Source organism: Carcharodon carcharias, chromosome 28, assembly GCF_017639515.1.
Source record: "Carcharodon carcharias isolate sCarCar2 chromosome 28, sCarCar2.pri, whole genome shotgun sequence".
NCBI classification, from domain to species: Eukaryota; Metazoa; Chordata; class Chondrichthyes; order Lamniformes; family Lamnidae; genus Carcharodon; species Carcharodon carcharias.
In genome coordinates, this window is record NC_054494.1 from 36,396,169 (window position 1) to 36,412,068 (window position 15,900).

The 15,900-nt window shown below is 44.5% G+C and overlaps 1 protein-coding gene across 3 annotated transcripts in view; it reads left to right on the forward strand.

Annotated features, from left to right (window-relative positions):
* Positions 1–15,900, forward strand: part of mcu (mitochondrial calcium uniporter) — a 142,018-nt gene that overhangs the window by 77,775 nt on the left and 48,343 nt on the right. The gene's annotated exons all lie outside the window — the stretch shown is intronic.

A 15,900-nucleotide genomic window follows, 5' to 3' on the forward strand; every position in this document is an offset into this window, starting at 1 on the left:
TTCGTTCTTTTAAAGTACAGTGAAGGTAGGCCCAACCTGCTGAACCTTTCCTCATAAGACAACACGTTCATTCAGCAATCAGCCAAGTGAACCTTCTCTGAGCTGTTTCCAATGCATGTTGCTCTGATATCTGTGCTGTTGAAAATGTTCTCATGCAGCAGGGTCAAATGACGGTGCAATTGTTGATTACTGAGAGCCAAAAGCTTGAGCATTGATATTAGAAGTCCATCAATTTTGCCCTTTGTCCTCTTTGTAAGTAAGTTTTGGAGAAATAACCTGGCAGCAGCACAGCTCTTTGTTGGATTGGGAAGAGTTGATGGCAAAAGCTCAATAGATTGGGCAAAGGTTTTTCTTAAATAGTGGCAGAGAGGGGCAGAATGTCTGAGAGCTGCTGTCATTGAGTTTCCAGAGTTTTCATTGCTTGAGTTGTCATACCAATGCCCTATGTTTTCTGTTCCGAATATTGTATGACTGTAATGTTATACCAGTTCTGGCATAGTATTATCAGTGGAAACAAAGTCCAGTGTTGATGCACAGCCATAGTAACCCATAGTCTCAAGCACTTGGCTTCTGTCCAGATTGTCCATGAAGCACATTTGGAAGATAATTTAAAAGGTCTCATTTATTATGACTTCATTGCATCTCAAAAGTACTTTGTAGACATTAAGTTGCTTTGTAGGAGAACACAGCAAACAATTATGTTAATCTCTCTGTTGTTGGGAGTTGAGAGAAAAATATTGGCTCAGACAACTGGAGAATTCTCTGCTCTTTGAATATAAACTTGAACATCCAACTGAACCATAAGAACAGGTGGAAAGGGCCTCAGTTCAATGTCTCATTCACCGGGTGACACCTCTAACAATGCCGCGCTCCCTCAGTACTATTTGAATCTAGACACTTTAGTGCACTACTGAGGGAATGCTGCATTGTCATAGTTTTTAGATGAGAAGCTAAATCGTGATGCCATAGGACCTCCTGAGATGGACATAAAAAATCCCATTGCACTGTTTCAAAGATGAACTGGGGAGTGTGCTCTTCCTGGAGTCCTGGCCAATATTTACCCTCTCCACCAACATCTAAAAATAGGTTATCTGGCCACTCTCATTGTTTGTGGGACCTTGCTGTGTGCAAATGAGTTGAAAAGCTTTTTGGGGTGTACCAAGGTTGTGAAAGTTGCCATATAAATGCAAAATAACTCTTTTAATGGGTAAATGATAATCTGAACAGCGCACTATTGGGATCTGCTTTAACTGTGGACCCCTGTAGACAGTGTGTGCTGAGAGTGATTATGCATCGCACTATCCTCTGCAGCAAGCAGACTACAAATCATTTCAGCCGACAGACATCCACCTTGTAACCTTCGTCTGCAGAGAATGACCTCTAGAATTATCAATGGCACAATTGCAGTTATGGAATCATGGTCTGAATGGAGGAACAGCTACAACTGTAATATGCACTGCAACAGACAGAAAGAAAATGGGGGAAATCACTCAACCTTCATTCTTCCCCAAACCAAGATCCTTGGGAATTCTGTATTTATCCTTGCTAATTCCAATGTCCAACGAAGCACAAGCATTCCATCTCACTGGAGTTTCCATAATCCAGCCCATTACTCCTTTCCAGTTACAAAATTGTTGTATATTATTTTTTGCATTTGACATTTACTGCTAACGATGTGACCACCTCCTCCGAGAATAGCCTTGCGCAACAGTCACTGCTCATCAAGCTAATTAAATCCCTAGTCTTTCCCAGCTCCTATTACCAGTTATTTGGAAAAGTTGTTTATAATGGTGAGAGTTTCAATTGGCACATTACCTGTACAAACACAAACAAGTTAATAAAGGAGAATTTAGCCCTTGATTTTAAAAAAAAAAAGCTTTAAGCATCCATACAGGAATGGGACTGGTCGCAAAGTCCATCCCATAAAATGTGGGTAATGTGACTTCAGTTGCAGAATTGTAAGGGACTCTCCAATGTACTGCGTGTGCCCAGTTGCAGATATTTCAGTTGAAACTGGTTGCAGTGAATATGATGTGTTTCTTTGCTGCCCTGCGTTTTTGGCGGTGTTTCAGTGCTAACTCAAAGCGGCAATCATGTGAGCACTGACCATACAATTTTTTTTTATTTGTTCATGGGTTGTAGGCATTTGCTGATGAGGCCAGCACTTATTACCCATCCCTGACTGCCCCTTGAAGAGTTGGTGGTGAGTAGCCTTCTTGAGCTGCTGCAGTCCGTGTGGTGTAGGTACGTCCACAGTACTGTTGAAGGGACGGTGGGGGTGCGGGGACGCTCCAGCGTTTTTTGACTTAGCAATAGTAAAGGAACAGGGATTATTTCCAAGTCGGGATAATGTGTGACTTGGGAGGGAACTTGCAGGTGATGGTGTTTTCATGCAACTGCTACCTTTGATCTTCTGGGTGGCAGTGGCTGTGGACTTGGAAGGTGCCATTGAAGGAGTCTTGGTGAGTTGTTGCAGTGCAATGAAAATGCACTGGAGCTGGTGTGGGATCGTTTGCAAGCTCCAGGGGATGATGGACCTTGGGTTTGTGCTTGTGCTATCCCACCCTGCTTGGTTCCTGACTTCTGTTTCATCACTGCCAGCAGAATACCCAAGTATGAGGTAGAACTATGAGGAAGTTACAACACAGAAACAGGCCAATTGGGTCCAACTGAATGATGCCAGCACTTATGCTCACATGAATCTCCTTCCCACACTTCTTCGTTTCACCCGACCAACATATCTTCCTATTATTTCTCCTTCATCTGTTTAACCAGTTTTCCCTTACATGCACTTCCTCTGAAAGTAGAAAGGCAGATTGAATGGGGTAGCAGTGCTGGCACCTACTTGTCTGCCATTCAGTTTGAACTGTTTGTACCTTGCCTACTCCCTTGTCCCAACTGCGTGTTGTAATTGTCTCCCCTAATTGTTAATAGTAGTGTTGTAATCAATTGGGTTGCTCAAAAAAACCACCAGCCACTCCCATTGTCTTCAAAATGAGTCTGCGCCTCAGCAGAGACTCATGCACCTGACTTTGGCTCAGAAAACCTTCTGGCTGAAGCCAAGCTGCATCTTGCTTTAGCAGCAATAGCTTTGTGTCGCCTGGGGTGAAAAGTACTTCTACTAGCATTTAAATTTATTTGACTGACGTAAAATGATTCCACTGAACAAGTGTCCTAGACTGTAGAAGTCTCAAAACTTTCTGTGGCTGGTAACCCATGACATCGCTGAGGGCTAGCCTGTTACCCAATGATGGTCACTGCTTCAGTGACAGGTGTTGCTACAGAGACACCTTTACAGCCACATGCACTCCTATTAGAAGACGCCACAAGCACACACTGCAGGTAAACAGATTGCATGTGTATATTTACTTAACTAACATCTACCAACATTCAGTAACCAAGGTAGTCCAAAACCTCACTGTAATCAAGTTACGCTTGCCAGCTTTGCTTTTGTCTTAACCATTTCAAAACAGGCATGAATATGCCATGCAGATATAAATATTGAGTTTGCAGGCTCCAATGAGCATGGATATCAATCATTTTTTATTGATTAATCAAAAATGTGAAGCAGTAGTAGCATCAGACTCCCAGGTTCAAGTCTCACATCGGGACTTGATGGCCATGGAAGGAGTGTTCAAAACGTGGCCAAACAAGTTGATTATCAGCCTGTAAATCTTTCCAATGCGCCTGATGGTAGGTGGCATGAGCAAGAGGGTTTCCTGGTCAACCATACTGCAGGTGGCAAGAGGCAAACTGATGCAGCACTTTGCCAAGTGTAATCACGGACCAATTCAATGGAAGTTCATGGTCGCCATTGGCCTCTTAAGGCGTGGTACCTGAAGGAGGAGGGAGGAGGAATGGAAAATACAATTGTCTGTACCTGGATTCTGAATTTAATCACGTGACTAACCTTCTGGACAGCACTGAACTACAGCATAGAAGAAATGCTTAACTCAGCCTGTGCCTGCAAGACCTGGCATAAACTCTCCCTGGTAATGATTCTACTGTTGTCTGTTACAGCTCCCCTCAACTCATCTTTTTGTTTCTCTACTGGTCCCATTTCTGGCTCCTTTTGCCTTGCACTCGTGCCTCCCACCCTCTCTCACACCTACCCCTCTCCTCCTTCCTCCCCACTTCACTTTCCCTGCCTCTGGACTTGCTTAAACCCTGCTGCCAACAGTAATGTTTTCCAGCTTTGACAAAACATCTTCGGCCTGGAACATTACCTCTGTTTCTCTCACTGCATGTTCTGCCTGACTTGCTGAGTATTTTCCAGCGTTTTCTGTTCGATCACCTTACAGATAAGGAATCTAAGCATGGGCTGAATAACTTTCTGTGCTGCAATGACTCTTAAGTAGGTTCCAAGAGCAGTCAGGGCACTTTACTGCAGGACGTCTCTCCACATTTGCAGCTGGAGTTGTTCCCCCAAGTCCAACATCTTGTTTAGATACTTTTAGTCCCCTCAACTCCGAGCTAGATCAAGGGCGGAACTACTGTAGGAAATAACCAGATATCTTTGTCTTTGTTTTAAAAAAAATGGATTGTTGACTTGAGATTTGTTGGTGCTCTTTATAAAGTGTGGTACCTAGTGCATGGAGGATGCTTTCAAAGCTTAGTAGAAATATTGCAAAAAAAAACTAGTCAATGCTGAATAGTGATACACAGCAGCTCCACCAGACTCTGTAAGGAGGAGAAACTGATGATAATTTGAAGGGTAGACTTTGTGGAGGGTGGGTAGGTTGGAGAGGGGGATTTTTGACCTAAACCACCTGTTGGAAAACTGATGGGATGGGGTCCCATGCTGATATTGCAACCCTCAAGATTTTACGATCCATTGAAGCCAGTCTTCTTAGACAGTCCCTTGGGATCAAGGATGACTTGCTTTCACTCCGGTTTGATGGGCTCTGAGATGGTTGATAAGTCCAATGCGTGACCTACAAACTCTGCCACATGTAGGGCAGATGGTTATTCAAGGTTCGGGTAGATGTGTTGTTTAGACGTTTGTGCAATCCCTCCAATGCCCCAACTTAGCTTCTGCATGTTCCCAATTTTGGATATGTTCGGTACCTTCCCAAATGAGCCTTCTCCACTTTGGCCGGTCACAGGCAGGGTGATCTTCCAAAATTCCCTAGATTCTGGAAAGGTCCCAGCGGATTGGAAAATCGCTACTGTAACACCTCTATTCAAGAAAGGAGGAAGACAGAAAGCAGGAAATGATGGGCCAGTTAGCCTAATGTCTGTCATAAGGAAAATGCTGGAATCCATTATTAAGGATGTAATAGGACATTTAGGAAATCATAATTTCCAACCAGGCAAAATCAACATGGTTTTGTGAAAGGTAAGTCATATTTTACTAATTTATTAGAATTCTTTGACAAAGTAACAAGCAACTTGGATAAAGGGGACTCTGCAGATGTAGTGTACGTGGATTTCCAAAAGGCACCTGAGAAGGTGTCACATCAGTGATTACTTTAGAAAACTAGAGCTCCTGGTGTAGGACGTAACATATTAGCATGGATAGAGGATTGGTTAACTAACAGGAAGCAGGGAATAGGGATAAATGGGTCAATTTCAGGTTGACAAGCTGTTACTAATGGAGTGCCACAGGGATCTGTGCTGGGGCCTCAACTATTTACAATCTACATGAATGACTTGATGAAGGGGCTAAAAGTATGGTAGCTAAATTTGTTGGTGACACAAAGATAGGTAGGAGAGTAATTTGTCAAGAGGACATTAAGAGTCTGCAGAGGGATTTAGATAGGTTAAGAGAATGAGCAGAAATTTGGCATTTGGAGTATAATGGGAGGTGTCCACTTTGGCAGGAGGATTAGAAAAACGATATATTATTTGAATGGAGAGAGATTGCCGAGCTCTGCGGTAAATAGGGATCCAAGTGTCCTGGTACGTGAATCACAAAATGTTGGTGTGCAGGTACAGCAAATGGAATGTTGGTGTTTATTGCAAGAGGAATCAAGTTTAAAAGTGGGCAAGTTTTGCTGCAGGTGTACAGGATGTTGGTGAGACCACATCTGGAGTACCGCATACAGTTTTGGTCTCCTTACTTGAAGGTTATAATTGCTTTAGAAGCAGTTCAGAGAAGGTCCACTTGACTGATTCCTGGGATGAAAGGGCTATCATATGAGGAAAGGTTGAGCAGGTTGAGCCTATACCCTTTGGAGTGTATGATACTGAGGGGACTTGACAGGTAGATGACGAGAGGATGTTTCCCCGTTGGGGGTGGGGTGGGGGTTCTCGAACCAGGGAGCACAGTTTAAAAATTGGGGGTATTCCATTTAATACTGATGTAAGGAAAATTCTTTTTTGAGGGTCATTAGCCTGTAGAATTCTCTTCCTTCGAGAGCAGTGGAGGCTGGGTCATTGGATATGTTCAAAGCTGAGTTAGATTTTTGATTAGCACAGGAGTCAAAAGGTATAGGGGCCAGACAGGGCGATAGAGTTGAGGCCACAATCAGATCAGCCAGCTTAGTGAATGGCCCAAGGGGCCAAATAGCCTACTCCTAATTCTTGTGACTCTCGTGAGTCCCATGAAGCCAGTGCAGAGTAATGTTGGGACAGGATGTAAAACTGATCCCATGGAAATCTTGTCTGGCCAGTTAGGTTAAAACCACCCCCGAATTGTTTTCAGTTCTGACGAAGGGATAATATCTGAAAACGTTTGCGCCTCTCATGTCTTTGCTGGCTTACTTCTGCTTTGATGAGTGTGTTGCAGTAGAGGGTCCTTGGCCTCCCGATTCACTACTTGAAGGTTTAGCTCACTTTTGTTTCCCACATCTGCCTGCTGTTGATTCTTCGCACGTACCTCGGACAATGTGTGCACTCAGCAGATCGCAGCGAGTGAGAGAGGTGGCACAGAGCCCTCTGCATTCTATGCACGTAGATCACTTCCCTCCAGGGAGCCGGGATTCCGAGCTAGTGCTTTTCCCCCTACTTAATATTCAGCAGCAGTTCGAAGAGAGAGCAGAGGGAATAACTTGCAACTGAGAGCATTCAGCCACCAGCCATGTAACTATGACAGTGTTCTCAAGGCTGCCTGCAATAACCTTGGCTGCAATTGAAGCAGCTGTTCTGTTGTGAAAAGCAATGCATATCAAAAGAAATGTGCAATCCTATGTGGAATGTTGAATAATGAGCTGTTATCTCTCCATCTCTTATTTTCCCTCTATGTTGAATTTAACTCAATTAAGGTCTTCAGTAGCACACAAATCTATTTGAAAAGTACATTACAGATTCTCTCTTAATGGGTCGGCTCAGTGTACGGAGAGACGTCATGTCCCCAACAGTTTGGAATTCTCTCCCTTATCCCCCCACTTCAATAGCCAGGAATGCAAATTTGCTCACCTCCCTTAACTTGCATTTGTTGTCCATCGCTATTGACAGCAAGCACCCCCCCCCCCCCCCCCAAATCAACCCCCTCCACTTAGTGCCTGGAAATGCTGTGGTGTCCTGAAGACACTGTGAAAGTACATGTTGCTGATGGATGGCAAATATGGAAATTCAGAGCACGCATTTATCTGATGATGTTTGACTATTGCCTGTGTGCAACAACAAAATGCTTTCATGCAAAGCACCTGGTGTTAATATGCCCACATGCTTTCCCTCAAATGGAGTGATTAAGATCAAACAACACTGAATCATTGGCGACACAACCATTTTTCATTTTTGGCACTTGTTATAAAGGCATTAAAGAATCAAGCAGATTGAATCAAAACTGGCTGTTTTGTGAGATAGCAAGTTTCAGCCTCAGCATTCCTACATTACACCTGGCGTACTTAACCCATTGTTGAATAGAAATTCAAGGGAAGAGGATAGTGATGATGCAGTTGGATGATAACTCCTTGAGTTCTCTTATCTGATACACAAGGCAGAGGAAAAGGCCGCTCCAGGTGGACTGGATGAAAATGCTGATTGAATGAAAAACTTGTATTTATGTAGCCCCTTCCACAAATTTGGGAGAATCCAACGTTTTTTATGGCTTTGAAGTGCTTTTGAATTTCAACGACTTTTGTAGTGTAAGAAACACAGTCCCCGATTTGCATAGTGAGCTCCCACAAACAACGAGGTGATAATGACCAGATAACCTGTTTTAGTGATGTTGGTTGAGGGATGAATATTGAAGGACCAAATGTGTTTTCTCTGGTGCTCCCTCGTACGGAGGTGGTCTCTTCTCATGAGGGGAAACCCAAGTGGGGCTGGAAAAAGCATATATAATAATGTTTACTTAACAGGAAAAGTAATTGACATTTCTATTTGATTTTACACTTCATCACTGGTATCAACTTGCTTCATGGTTAGAGATGCTTCTGAAGCACTGTCACTGGTGTATAGGTCAACATGGCGGTCAATTTATGCACAGCTAGATTCCAGTCGACAGCAAATAAAGGGTCAGTTGATGTAATTTGGTGGTGTTGCTTAAGGGAGGAATGGTGGACCAGTCACTGGGCAAACTCTCTGCACCTCTTCCAATATCGTGAGATAATTTACCGGAAAATGTCTTTTTCAAAAAGGCCAGTTTACTCAAAGGCACACAAGACTGTTGCTAACTGAGCTAAACTAGCCCTACATCTAATTAGCAACAATCCAATACCTGCATATTGCAAAATTGTCTGGCATTATAATCCTAATGGTAACACGCTTACATGGAGATTACCTCAAATTTTTAAAATTTAATTTGAGACGACACAGCTACTGAGATCTAGAAGAGGTGTAATCAGGACTTAATTGCTGCTGTTTTTAACTGAATTGCTGTGGGAGGACAATGTGTTCTGTGCAGGCAGATCCTTTTGATCTACATCCCACCCGCTGCCCTCGCCCCCAATTCTGTGACAATTGTGTTAAAGGTGTTGAATGTTTAATACAACTTTTGGGTGAGTCAAATTGGTTAAATAGTGGATAGAAGTTGTGTTTGAAAATAGAATTCTTGAAGCTATGCATGTGCCTCGTTCTTGGGACTCCCAGGAAAATCAAATGCTATGATACGCTAGGAGCGGGGAGAGAGAGGGGAAGGCGGAGTGTGATGCTAGCCTTGACTAGCTTCTTCTGTAGAAGAGAAGGGGTCCAAAAAAAAGCTAACTCGGGGATCCCAGCGTAATAGTATAACAACCAGCTGAACCAACCTGGGGGTTGCACATCTGGATTGGAGCAACATTATGTGCTGATTTGTGGCAAATGCCCAGTGCAGAGAGAGGGAAAGGTGTGGGAATGTGACAAGTGTGGAGGTTAAGCTGTCTGAAACCCAACAGGGGATCAGCCCAGAGAGCAAGTGGTTAAAAGCAAAGTACTGCGGATGCTGGAAATCTAGAACAAGAACAAAAATACTTGGAAAAACTCAGCGGGTCTGGCAGCATCTGCGGAGAGGGATACAGTTGACGTCTCAAGTCCATGTGACCCTTCATCAGAACTGAGACATGTAGAAATGAGGTGAAATATAAGCTTATGCGGACTCCAAACGTCAACTGTATCCCTCTCCGCAGATGTTGTCAGAGCTGCTGAGTTTTTCCAGGTGTTTTTGTTGAGGAAGTAGGGCTGTTTGAGGACTTGGAGCTCTGCTCCCATTTTAGCTGATGTTGGCATCCCTGAATTGTAAGCACGAGCAGTCGAGTTGCCTTCTGCCCTGCTTGCTGTGTGGGACATGCCCTGTCCTCATCGCCTATGGTGTTAGGTCTGCATTGCAGTATAGAAAAGCATAATTATTATATGCGGGGTGCTACAGCAGTCCGTGCACCAGTCCAACGTTGCAGCATTATTTCAACATCTGTATTCACATAATTTGGGTCTTGGTGATGCTTGCCTGGATTCATGAAATTAACTTCAGTGCAGGTCCATACAAAAATATCCCACCACCTTCCTTAAGGTGGGACACAGAGCGCACCGTAGAGTGAAGCCTCTCCTTTTAGTCTAAGTCACTCTTGAAAATGTTGTACTTTGTTGAGCAACTTCACCCCCCAAGGCTTACCTGGAGCATTGTGTGTGAACTTGACTGTATACATCCCCCTCAGTTACAGGACTAGAGTAGCAGCCCAGATAATGTGCTCCAGCCCTGGAATGGAGCTAAAACCCACAACCTTCGCACCCAATAGAGAAGCACTACTAACTGAGGCAAGCTTGATCATTCAGGAAACTCTGAGCATTGACTGGAAAGTAGTTTCAGCCCCTGTTCAGTAAGCTGATACTTCAATCCACATATTGCCTATTTAAAAAAAAATCAATTTCTCTGCTGTGCAATAACACAGAGGAGGGGAACATAGGAACGTAGATACAGGAGTAGGCCATTCAGCCCCTTGAGCCTGCATTGCCATTTAACTAGATCATGGCTGATCTTCTATCTCAACACTATCTTCCCACACTATTCTGTATCCCTTGATGTCATTGGTATCCAGAAATCTGTCGACCTCTGCTTTGAACATACTCAATGTCCGAGCCCCTACAGCCCTCTGGGGTAGAGAACTCCAAAGATTTACCACCTTCTAACTGAAGAAATACCTCCTCATCTCGGTTCTAAATGGCTTGCCTCTTATTCTGAGACTCTGTCCCCTGGTTCTAGACCACCCAACCAGGGGAAACATCCTTCCTACATCTATCCTGTTGAGCCCTGTAAGAATTGTGTACGCTTCAATGAGGTCACCTCTCATTCTTCTAAACCCTAGAGAATAGATGCCCAGTTTCCTCAATCTCTCCTAGGACAATCCCACCATCTCAAGGATTAGCCTGTGAACCTTTGTTGCACTCATTCTATGGCCAGCGTAACCGACCTTAGGTAAGCAAGGAATGTCAGGTGTATGTAGAATAATTGGTGCCTCAAGCATTCAAAAATACTGCAGCTGCTGGAAATTTGTGATAAAATCTGAAAGCGATGGAAATCCTAAGCAAGCCTCAGCCTCTGGAGAGGAAAGTATGGTTAATGTTTTGGGGTAAAAAGGAATTACAAAGTATTTATAGCCCATAAACAGGCCATTTGGCCTAACAGACCCATACTGGTCTTTGTGTTCCACATCCGGCTCCTCCCACTCTCTTCATCTAACCCTATCAACATATCCTTCTATTCCTTTCTCCCTCATGTGCTGTCTAGCTTCCCCTTGACTGCACCTTTTTTGTTATTCGTTCACAGGATGTGGGTATTGCTGGCTAGTCCAGCATTTATTGCCCATCCCTAGTTGCCCTTGAGAAGGTGGTGGTGAGCCGCCGCCTTGAACCGCTGCAGTCCATGTGGTGTAGGTACACCCACGGTGCTGTTAGGGAGAGAGTTCCAGGTTTTTCACCCAGCGACAATGAAGGAACGGCTATTCAGTTCAAGCGTGATCATCTGGTTGTAAGTTCCACATTCTAACCACTCTGAGTAAAGAAGCTTCTTCTGAATTTCCTATTGGATTTCTTCCATTTATGGCCCCTAGTTCTTGGCTAGCGCACAGCTGTGGGTATTGGATGAAAGGCCATTGACCTGAATCACTATCCCAATTACCTTCTCTCCACAGAGCCTTACCAAAACCTGCTGAGGTTTCCAGGATGAATGGCAGGTGTCACAACTTGTTCAATTAATAGAGCAATACATTTGAATTAGTGATTTTTTTTTCATCAGATGAGGAATGGATTTAATCCAAAATATGAGTGCAAGGCAGAGGTTGTGACTGGAGCTACTGACTCCTTATGATAAAAGATCAGGAAACTCGGGAATTGAAGGAAGAGTGAGATGGGCCTTGAGTGCATGGAAACCTGGACGGTGTTCATAACCAGTGTTGTGTTGAATTGTCCAATTAATGCCCCTATGGACATCCTGGTTCACGAGCAGTTTAAAACACCAAGTTGAAGGTTGAAAGTGCAAGACCTGTAACCTCTGTGTTTTTACAATTGGTAGCCATGGATGATGAATTGAGATTGGTTTACGAACATTCAAAAGAACTCAGGTCCAACAATGCTGAGAAAAGGATTCCGTTTCACCAAGTACAACGGGCAAAGGTTATTGTGCCATGATTCAGCTGCTTGTATTTATTTCAAACCATCTTGCTGTTCATCTGCTGCAGCCTATTGTTAATTGAAGAGATTATCATACAGCTGCGGCATAGCGCATACAGTTGGCGCCATGGAGGAGATTTAAAGTTACTGGGGTTTTCAACCTGAGATTCGGTAAATTGGAGCCCATCAGTTGAACTTCAGAAATAGGGGCACTTTCTGTACAGGCTCTCTGTACATTCTGTAGTGAGGAATATTTACACAAGGTTCCTGCTGGAGTACAGTTTGATAGGAATGGATAATGTTCCTCTTCACCCTTCGTATGGTGTGAAAAGTGCCATGAATTGTGATAACTGTGGTGTCTATAAGATTGCAAAGTGAATAAAAATGGTGGGGTGGTGGAATCTCAAGTCTACAACCTTGCTGACCTTGCCAGTTTCTGTGATAGGGTTGCCAAAGGTAGTTGGAGTTATTCCTGGAGGTTTCATCACATGACCTGCCGCCTCCAACCACCCTCAAGCCATTGGTCGTCCAACAAGCCGCCCTCACCCTGCCGACCTTCCCAAGGCCAATTGGGTGATACTTGACCCTTGCCAATATTTTTTAAGCTCATAAACAAAAGAAATGAAGTAATGCCAGTTCATTTTGATGATCTTTCTCTAGGATTTTCCTCACTGCATTGTCCTTGAGATTAGTCTTTGATTCTTGAAGGTACCCCTGTCCTGTGCATTAGATGTGATGGGGGTTGGTGGTTTGGGCAACAGCTCCCACATTCCCTGTAATTACAATCAGTTTTGCCTCTGCCCAGTGGTGTATAGCCGCTCTACAGAGGGGGGATGTCTCTTGGACTGCGTCAGGAGAAGTGTGGCACCTGACAGAAGGCCCATGCTCATTGGCCTGTATTGGCTCCTGGTCCACCAATACTTTCTTTTAAAAAATAAATTCACCTTTTGTGTTCAAATCCCTGTGGCCTCACCCCCTCCCTGTCTCTGTAACTACCTGCAACCCTCAGAAAAATCTGCACTCCTCCAATTCTAACCTCCTGTGCATTCCTCACACACTTCACCCACCACTGTACCTTTGACTGCCGAGGCCTAAGCTCTTGGACCCCCTCCCTAAACCGCTCTGGCGCTCTACTTCTCTCTCGCCCTTTAAAATGTTCCTCCTAAACCCATTTTGATCAATTTTTGGTTCAACCTCCGCCCCCCCCCAAATAAGCCCTCCTTCACTTTGGACTCCATTTTATCTGATTATGCCCCTATGAAATGGCCTGGGATGATTTCCTACAATAAAGGCACTATATAAATGCAAGTTTTGATTGGGAATTGTGGGGTCTGACGAGATGTATGTTGAGGGGAGTGTGGTACCTGATGGAATTCCCACAGCCATACCAGCTGCGTTAACTGTCTAAATAGAACCATTCACAGCAAAGAGCATTTTTCTGTATGTTCCCTTACGTGGTTAATTTTCAGAGGGTTTGTTCCTGGCAGGACTTTTCCACTGAACTCTGCTGTGTGGATAATGCCTCCCTTTCAACTGCATAATTTTTCTGCGATGAATCACAGGGGTTCCCTGGTGGCAGTTAAGCATCCTACTGATTAACAGTGACTATATTTGGCTGGTGTTGCCTAGCAACATACTAGAGTTTTGTACTCTGGTCTAAGACATGTGTACATAGCTGGAGCTGAATGGGACCTTGTCCCAAACCACCCCATACATCTAATTCTCAGAAACTAGTTACTATCAGCATGGTGCCGGACTCGGGCGACACGAATCTTTGCAATCGTACAGACACCACTGTTACCGCAACTCATGGCACCTTTCACATCATACAAGGGGCGAGGAGGAACATTATCCTTTAGCAGGAACCTTGTTCAAATATTCCCCATTACAGGGGATGTACAGAGAGCCTGTACAGACAGACTTGCCCCCACCCACCCAATTACTGACGAATCCGTGTATATCTCCATTAAGGAACAAGTGTATGAAGTTCAACTAATGGGCTCCAATTACCAAATCTCAGGCTGAAAACCCCAGTAACTTTAGATTGCCTCCATGGCGCCAATTGTCTGCGCTATGCAGCAGTTACATGATCTCTTCAAGTAACAATGGGCTGCAGCAAATGAATAGCAGCAAGGTGGTCTGAAGTAAATATGAGCAGCTGAATCGTGGCACAATAACCTTTGCCTCTTGCACTCGGTGAAAGGGAATCGTTTTCTTCTCATTGTTGGACCCGAGCTCTTTTGAATGTTTGTTTACCAACATACCCTGTTGCCATCTTCCCCAATTGTTTTAAGCGGTTGTAATTTAAGTTGTTGGTTTATGGTGTTCGATTAAGGCGGATTACAGTTTTGAGTGTCAACTGTAGCTCAGTAGTAACACACTCGCCTCTAAGTCACAAGGTTCAGGGTTCGAGCACAGAAACGAAGGCTGACACTCCAGTACTGAGGGAGTGCTGCACTGTCAGAGGTGCCACCTTTCAAATGAGACTTTAAACTGAGGTCCACCCCACCACCACCACCTCGGGTAAAAGATCCTATGGCATTATTTCGAAGAAGAGCAGGGGAGTTAACCCAGTGCTCTGGCCAATATTTATCCCTCGATCGACATCACAAAAAAAAACCCACATCTGGTCATGATCACATTGCTGCTTGTGGGAGCATGCTGTGTGCAAGTTGGCTGCTGTGTTTCCTGCACGACATTTCAAAAGTACTTCATTGGCTGTAGAGCATTTTGAGACATCTGGTGGTCGTGAAAAACACTATATAAACGCGAGTCTTTTTTGGTTATTGTATGAAATTCTGCGATTTTTACGGTTGTGGAGATTATGTTCTGCCTTTTTCACTTGTGGCCTTGTCCATAAGGTACAAAGTGAGCTGCTGTTGCCCAGGACACAGACGTACAAACGGATGACCTCTGATCTGTCCAGCCTGGCCCCCACAATTTTGATACCTTGTGTATGACACTGTTCACCTCACGCAAAACTGTGATCATCTGGCAGCGGCAAAAATCAAATTTGAAAATCCAAGCCAATTTGAAGAAATAAAAGAAGTTCGGGAAATTCCTCTTTGACCCAGGGTCGCTGGCTTGTGGCAACCAAGTCAAAATCCCTTTTGGCTTTGCGTGACCTTGGAGCTTTTACTGATGCCTAGCAGAGTCCCATTTCGCAGCTCTGTTCATTTTCCACAATAATCAAAGCCCAGTGGTTTTGGATACAGAGGGCTATGCCTGTCTCTTTATGGGGTATGTGGAACATTCCTTGTTCCAGTCCTACTCCGGCCCCCTTCCACAACTCTTTCTCCGGTACATCAATGATTACTTCGGTGCAGCTTATTAATTTTGCTTCCAATCTCCACCCCTCCATCATTTTCACATGGTCCATCTCTGACACTTCCCTTTCCTTCCTTGACCTCTCTGTCTCAATCTCTGGTGATAGAATGTCCACCAATATCCATTACAAACCTACTGACTCCCTCAGCTACCTCGACTACAGCTCCTCACACCCCGCTTCCTGTAAGGACTCCATCCCATTCTCTCAGTTCCTTCGCCTCCATCGCATCTGTTCTGATGATGCAACTTTCAAAAACAGTTCTTCTGACATGTCATCCTTCTTCCTTAACCGAGGTTTTCCACCCACAGTCGTTGACAGGGCCCTCAACTGTGTCCGGCCCATCTCCCGCGCATCTGCCCTCACGCCTTCTCCTCCCTCCCAGAAACATGATAGGGTCCCCCTTGTCCTCACTTATCACCCCACCAGCCACCGCATTCAAAGGATTGTCCTCCGCCATTTCCGCCATCTCCAGCATGATGACACCACCAAACACATCTTCCCTTCACCCGCCCCCCCAAACCGGCGGCATTCCGTAGGGATCGTTCCCTCCGTGACACCCTGGTCCACTCCTCCATCATCCCCTACACCTCAACCCCCTCCCATGG